This window comes from Leptonychotes weddellii, chromosome 6 (genome assembly GCF_054177405.1).
Source record: "Leptonychotes weddellii isolate Sample4059 chromosome 6, ASM5417740v2, whole genome shotgun sequence".
Classification (NCBI taxonomy): domain Eukaryota; kingdom Metazoa; phylum Chordata; class Mammalia; order Carnivora; family Phocidae; genus Leptonychotes; species Leptonychotes weddellii.
Genome location: NC_138374.1, coordinates 95,992,732 through 96,000,596, shown reverse-complemented (window position 1 = coordinate 96,000,596; position 7,865 = coordinate 95,992,732). Strand labels below are relative to the sequence as shown.

The 7,865-nt window shown below is 37.7% G+C and overlaps 1 pseudogene; it reads right to left on the bottom strand.

Moving 5' to 3' along the window:
* Nucleotides 1-6,991: 6,991 nt before the first annotated feature.
* Nucleotides 6,992-7,606, bottom strand: LOC102725578 (protein BUD31 homolog pseudogene; annotated as a pseudogene).
* Nucleotides 7,607-7,865: the final 259 nt, after the last annotated feature.

Here is a 7,865-nt window from a genome sequence, read left to right as displayed (position 1 = left end):
GAATGCCAGTCTTATTTATTTTCCCACAAGTCCCTGCAGTCTGTTAATTTTGTATGTTTACATTTTATTTTTAGATATGATCATTTCTATTCATCTATCTTCAACATCAGTGATTCATTCTTCCATCATCTCTAATTTATTACTGAGCTCCTTCCAATGAGGGTTTTTTAAATGTTGTCTTATTGTATTTTTCAATGTATAATTCTTATTTGGTTCTTTAAATTAGATATCAAAGAGTTCCACAAAGTGAGTGATCTCGAAGTTAGCATCTGTTCATTTTCTTTTCTCTTTTGAGATTTTCCTGAATCTTGGTGTGATGAGTAATTTCCAATTGTATCCTGGACCATTGGGGTATAATGTAGTAAGAATTGGGATTTTATTTAAACCTTCTATTTGATCAGGCCTCCACTGATACAACTCTTGCAGGTAAAGGAAGCAATGCGTTATTAGTGCTGGATGGTAAAGGCCTATCATTGGTCTTTGCTGACATCTCCCTGGACTGGGGTTGGGGCGCCACCTTATTACCAAGCAAGGTGCATTTCCAACTATGCACTTGCCTTCCACTGATACCATGGGAGAGAAGAGGTAATTTATTGCTGCAACTGTGGACATAAGTATAGCATAAGCAGTGAGTCTCTGCTCACATCATGGGAAGAGCAAGGAGCACCTTGTTTGGTAGTGCAGGTTGAAAATCTAATCTACCCACTTAGCCTTTCCTGATAGGCAGATTGCAGTGTTTCTATGGTGTTTTTCTAGGATAAGTTAGGTATTATTTAAAAAAAAAAAAAAGCATCTGTCTTTGTAGGCTGTTTTTCTTGGCCTTTGCCTGGAAAGAGACCGTTCTCTTTCTCTGTTCTTTTGGGGGCTTTTTTTTTTTTTTTTGGTGCAAATTTTATGGCTCTAGGTTGAAAGTTTCTCTCATCACATGTCTGGGATATGCAAGAAGTAAAAAGAAACCCAAGCAATTCACAGCTGTGTTGCTCCTTTTGTTTCTATATCACTAGCAAATCTGACTTCTCTACATTGTTCAGAGTTTCCTTATGTTTGTTTTATATAATATGTCAGACTTTTGTGTTATACTTAGCAGAGGGAGTTAGAAATGCTTCTAGATTCCATCTTTCTGAAACAGGAAGTTAGTATACCCTTTTTACCTTCTATAAATTTGTTTCTTTAATTTTTGCAAGGAGTTGATTTTTAAAAACAAAAAAAATATTAAATGACTAGTGTCCCAAGAGACATTGTAGTAGGTTGTATAAGAGTACAGGAGCTTTAGGGGTGCCTGGGTGGCTAGTTGGTTAAGTGGCTGCCTTTGGCTCAGGTCATGATCCCAGCATCCTAGGATCGGGCCCCACATTGGGCTCCCTGCTCAGCATGGAGTCTGCTTCTCCCTCTGCCTCTGCCACTCCCCCTGCTTGTGCTCTCTGTCAAATAAATAAATAAAATATTTTTAAAAAAGAAAAGGTACGGGAACTTTATATGATGGCTAACTATGCAACTGCCCATCATTAGTCATTGCAAACATCATTTTTATACCGGAATATGGCAAAGCAGAAATACTTATTTCTAGTGTAGGTGTGATTTAATGTGGCATGAATGGAAGGGCTACAAGATATTGCAATCCTCACTTTATATGATTAGAACTTCACCAATAAATTATTTCTTTCCTCAGAATCACACAAGTCCTGAAATTACATATTGTGCTGCTTCTCAGATATACAGGATATTTTGTATATAATTCCTAATAATTTCACATAACATAACAATACATTAAAAGAAGCAAGTCAAAGTAGGGTTCTATCATAATACTTTTAAAAGGTGGCACAGTTTGATTACTCTGACAAGATCAGTTGTCAGGAGTGGACGGTATATAGAAAGGAAACTGTTACTTGCGTCCATGTTTACCAGATTCTCATTGGAGAGAGCTCGCCTGAAGCATGAGACTCACAGACAAGGCAACTAAATAGAGGGCGAGAAGCAAGAGCTTTATTGGGCAGAAAGAAAGACTCTGGCACGGGAGGGGTTTAGGGGAGTTAAGCCGGGGCAATGATGTCTAGGGGTCTTTACGGGTTTTACCTGGGCAAGGGGCAGAGTTTGTGACCCCCTCCTCCAACAGTTTTCCCATTGGTCAGTTTAAGAACTTTTCTATGTAAGACTATGGCGCTATGGACTTGGTGGGCATAGTGCTATGTCCTAGCTTCCTGTTATCTGGGGCCATTGTTTAGCCTTACACGGTCTATTGTCAACTTTTTTTTATCTTCTTTAGGTCCCTTGGTGGATTCTTTGTTCAGTGGCTGTTTGTCCGGTTTTAGGCATGGAAAGCTTGACCCACAGATGTTTGTGCAAACTTGCTTCAGCCCAGGTCCCTGACTACCAACAATTCCTTAAGGCCTATCAAAATAAAGGGAGGGGAGAAAACTAGCTTTATTTTAATTGTGCAAAACCAAGTTGTAAAACTGAAAATTTTCAGTTATCATATATGACTTTTATTTTAGGCCCACTGAAGATGTCTGTTTGTAATCCTGACTGAAATTTGCTATTCAACTGGTATGATGATCTTTCCTATTATGATGTGTGTTTTTTCCACACCACCAAACAATTATCTGACACCAGGAGGGTGTCCTACAATTCAACTCAATTCTGACACTATTTACCTGGAGATTGCATAATCCCACAGATTAAGGGCTCAGTCCTACTAGACTGCCTCTATCCCCTTCACAAGACAATTGCAAAAATTCAGTGTGTCATCTAACCAAATAGCTATAGATCAGAGGTTCCTAGGACCTTCTCCTCAGGTTCAATTAATTTAGTAGAGCAGCTCACAGAACTAAAAAAACAAAACAAAACAAACAAACAAAAACATTTTATTTACTAGATTACTAGATTACTAGTTTATTATAAAGGATATTACTCAGGAATAGCCAGATGAAAGAGATGCGCAGGGCAAGATATATGGTAAGGGGCATGGAGCTTCCTTTGCCTTCTCTGAGTTCACTATCCTCCCAGCAGCTCCATGTGCTTACCACCCAGGAAGCTCTCAGAACCCTGTCCTTTTGGGTTATTATGGAGGCTTCATTACATAGGCATGGTTGATTAAATCATTGGGCATCAGCAATTGATTCAACCTCCAGTCCCTCTCCCCTCTCTGGAGGTCATGATGGTGGGACTGCAAGTTCCAACTCTCTAAAGATAGGGCTGGTTCCTCTCTGGCAAGAAGACCCTATCCTTGGAGTTTTCTAGAAGTCACCTCATTAACGTAACTAAAGACACCTTTATCACACTCATCACTTAGGAAATTTCAAGCATTTTAGAAGCTCTGTGCTAGATGTGGGGACAAGGACTAAATACATATTTACTATAAATCATAATATCACCACTGTTAACTTTGTTGCAAGTAAATTGGGATTGTAGCATATTGGCAGCATAGTATCTCAACAGCTCTGCTTTGTTTGCTTAAAGAAATTTCCTTCTTTTTGTGTTTGCAAGAATTTTGTTTATTGTATTTTCTTTTTTGACTATTTGTCTTGAATTGTATTGGATTATCACTTTATCTGCATCTGTTAAGATGCTTAACCACTAATAATTTTCTTTCTCCAGGTTTACAAGTTTGTACGCTGCTAGTTTAGAAGGTAGGTCATAAGATACAATGCTTTCACCAGGACCAAATCAATATTTCCCTTTACTGGAAGTTGATGGTAACTCTGTTGTTATCTTGGGCCTCTCATGTCATTGAACTAACAGGCATACGAGTGGATTGTGTACACAGGCTGGGATATTAAACTGAATTGCCAAAGGGTTATTGTTTACTACTACCTGATGAGAGCAGGGAAATTATATTTGAATGCAGAAAATTCTCTGAGGCTCCTCCTTTTGCACTTCTCTGTGTATTAATAAAGGTTAATAGAAGACATCAGCAAACTACTAAATATAAGGTTGCTGTGGATTCCGACAATTTGGAGAAGTGTGGTTAACCCCATCAGGTAGAGGACCTGGACTAGTTTAGATGCTGGCTGAAGAAGAAGGAAACATATAGTGAATGGGGTGTAGAAAAACATTTATAATATCAACCACAGCCTAATGATCAATAACTTACATGAAGACTATGACAATATACTTCTGTTTTGATTCTTATAGATATATTTGCATATTTTTAGCTGTTTTCTCTTGCTTGACCTTATGCTTTTGTGAAAAGAAATGATTTAGCTTTTAAGATACAGAATACCTCTGTGGGCTTGTGACTAAAATAAGGTAATAACATCACCAAATATCAATAGGATGACTTGGAAGTTCTGACTCCCATTTATAGGAAGAGAACAGGGACATCTTCATTATAGGAAGGCAAATTTGATCTTGCTATGTGGAGCTATCATTACTGTTATTGTGATGGACAGTGGTGGATTACGCTGATTATTTCATTGATGTCATCAAGCACCACATCCAAATTTCTTAAGATTTAAAGCATATAAACTACATTTCCTATTATTCTTTGTTTGTTGGTTTTCATTGAGTTTCACCCATAGAAGGAGTAGTTGGAAATCAGAAACAAGGAAGATCATTTTGGCTTTACCAGTGTGGCAGTTCCCAACAGTAGTTAGAAACAGATGTATTCAAGTGGAGATTGGGTGATCCAGAGGGAATACTACTTTTGGAAGTCCTGCTAGTTTGTTCCCGTTCTTCCCTAGACCCAGAACTAACTGCAAAACTCCTTCCAATAACAGAGCAACGTGTAAGTTTTAGGTGCCATCTTGAAAGCAATAGAATCTTTTGCTTTTTGGTATTATACTTATTGCTCTTTATGTCCTCCAGCTTCTTCATTCTCCCATTTGGTCGGCAGACCTTTCTATACCTTTGCAACTAATTACCTATATTTAATTTTCACTGGGAGAAATAGCTAGATTGGTTTCTGGCTGAATGTGACTGAATGTGTCTAACTCAATAAGTGATAACAGAAAGAACATATTCATTATATGTAAAGTTTAAGATGTGGGGAGAGTAAATGGACCCAAATGGAAGTAAAGTCTCCATACTTTACTTGAAGTGGTAATGTGTGAATACCAGAAAGGAATGCTAAGCTATATATGTACATCTTAATACCTAGAGCTACCACTAATAGACTTATACAAGAAGTATACTCAGCAATATAGATGTATCAAAATAAAATTATTTTAAAATGTTGAAGAGACCTACAGGGAAGGCAAGAAAAGGAAACAGGAATTAAAAACAGAGAACACACACACACACGCACACACACGCACACACATACAGCCCCCAAATAATAAAATGACTGACACAGCCTTTGACACAGCAATAATTACTTTAAATGTAAATGGTCTAAATACTTCAGTTAAAAGACTGAGAATGGCAGGGTGAACACAGAAACAAGACTCAACTATGTACTGTCTACAAGAAACTCACTTCTAATATGAAAACATATTTACACTCAAAGTGAAAGATTAGAAAAAAAATCACTTGATCTATTTTGTTGTCAATGCTCTCCATTGCATTTTCAATTTCATTTCTTCAAGTGCAGAATTTGTCTGGTTCTTTTTTGTGATTTCTATATCTCTGCTAAATTTCTCATTTTGTTTGTGTATTGTTTTCCCGATTTTATTGAATTGTCTTTCCGTGTTTTCTTGTGCCTCACTAAGCATCTCTAAGATAGCTGCTTTGAGTTCTTTATCAGGTAAATTGCAGATCTCCAATCTTTAGGGTTGAAGATTACTGTGTCCTTTTGGTGGTGTCATGTTTCCTTGATTTTTTTATGTTCCTTGAAGTTTTAAGGTGTTGCCTTTACATTTGAAGTAGCATTCACCTTTTGTCGCCTTTAGTGATTGATTTCAGCTGAGGAATACCTTCTGTCAGCCATCTTAGGGATTCTGATGATTTCTCAGATCTTTTTGTGATTGTGCCTACTTCACACTTCTTGCTTCTCCCTGTGACAGAAATATTAAGCTTGTATACCTTCTCAACTCTGCAAAGCCAGGCCAGTTGCTACAGCCTTTATTAAAATAATTTTCTTGTGGTTTATAATTCATTTAAAATTTATATAATTTATAATATTTATGTTATTAAACTCAAAGGGAAATATCCAGAAAAACTCTCATTTTTAATGGATCTCTACCAAAAAAAAAAAAAAAGTCTATCAAACTTCTAGTGAAGGATGGGAGAGAAATTTAAGGTATAGAAACTTAAATCTTATAAAAAATATTGTTTTATCTCCTTTTCCTCAATCTTACATGTAAATTTATTAAAATTAGCAGTTTTTTAAAATGACAGCTTAATTATTGATTTTAAATCCTGCTTGAAATAGACTTGGAATCCCATTTGCTGAACGGCTACTCAAATTATCATTACATTGGATATACATTTATTTTCTAATTGATGTTTCTGGTGTGACTCCACCCATAGTGGAAAATGTTATTCTACCAAATAAGATGCCTGGGTGGTATCCTTCTAGTAAGACAGTACATTATGAACTCATCAAGCCTTTAGATTTGTTTGGTGAAGGAGAAGTGATATGATTTTGTTTTTGTTTTGTGAGAGACAGAGCATGAAAGGGGGCAGAAGGAGAGAGCAGACTCCCTGCTGAGCAGGGAGCCCCATGTGGGCCTCAGTTTCACAACCCTGAGATCATGACCTGAGCCGAAATCAAGAGTCAAATGTTTACCCAACTGAGCCACTCAGGTGACCCCAAAGTGATATGTTTAAATGGAACTGGACAGAACCACCTCAGTGTGAAGGAAGATTATCTCATTTCCCCCCAAGTTTTATTTATTTTTAAAGATAAAGTATGTTGCTATAAATATGTCATGAAATAGTACTTATGGAATTTTTTTTAAAGGTTTAAAGTTTTATTTCTACAAATCACAACTGATAAACACCAAAGCCTTTACCTGTAGAGACCATGCTCCAACTCAGGCTGGGAGCTTCGCTCTGTGAGAAGAGCTACGCTCCCAGGAAAGAGGGTGGCACAAGAGGCAGAAACCTGGGAAGTCCAAAGTTCAGGGTAAGCAGGGGTCAGGGCCTGAGGTCCTCAGCCTGAGCAGCCCCAGCTGCTGCAGTGTGTACAGGCGATGATCCGGCCCACTTCCTGCTTGCTTTTGGAGACCCGGAAAATGCAGTTCCTACCCAAAATTGGTGTCCGTGTCTGAATGCAGCACAAGCAGCATAAATTCTCATACCCCTGCTTTTTCCATTTTGCGACCAGGTTTTTATCTGATTTTATCATAGCCTTCTTTAATACAATATTCATATCGTTCTCTGCTTATGGCTTTCTGCTTCTAAAAGAGGTCAGAAATATAGTCGGTTTTCTGGTGGTGGATCCTGAAGATAGACCACAGAGATTCCACTTTTTTCTTTCCCTCATGAGGTTCTGTTTCAGCTTCTCTCATCTTTTGATCTAATTCATCCAGGGTTGGCTCCATCAACTCCCAACCATCTGGGGGAGCTTTCTGGCTTCTTTTGACTTTAGGCATTTTTCCCACAAGATAATTTGCAAAGATCATCTGCTTCCCAAGAGTATAACAGAAAGACCTCTGGTTTCTTCAGTTACAGGCTTGGGTTCTTGTCCAGCTCTACCAGTTATTACTCTGTGACTTTGGGAAGGCCATATTCCCTTTCTGGTCCTCAGTCTCATCTGAACCACTGTCACCATCAGCTGCCATTTCTCTTTTATGGAATATTTTTTAAAATACAAATAAAATGATGGTACTTAAAATTCAACTTTTGGGGGGCAGACTGAACTAAGTAATGTAGTATATTTGTTTCATGAAAGATTTGGCCAGATTAAAAGAACAGCTGGAATCATGGAAAATTCCCTGTCATAAGCATTAGACACTGAGTTATTTCCTGAGAAACAAATGTATTAA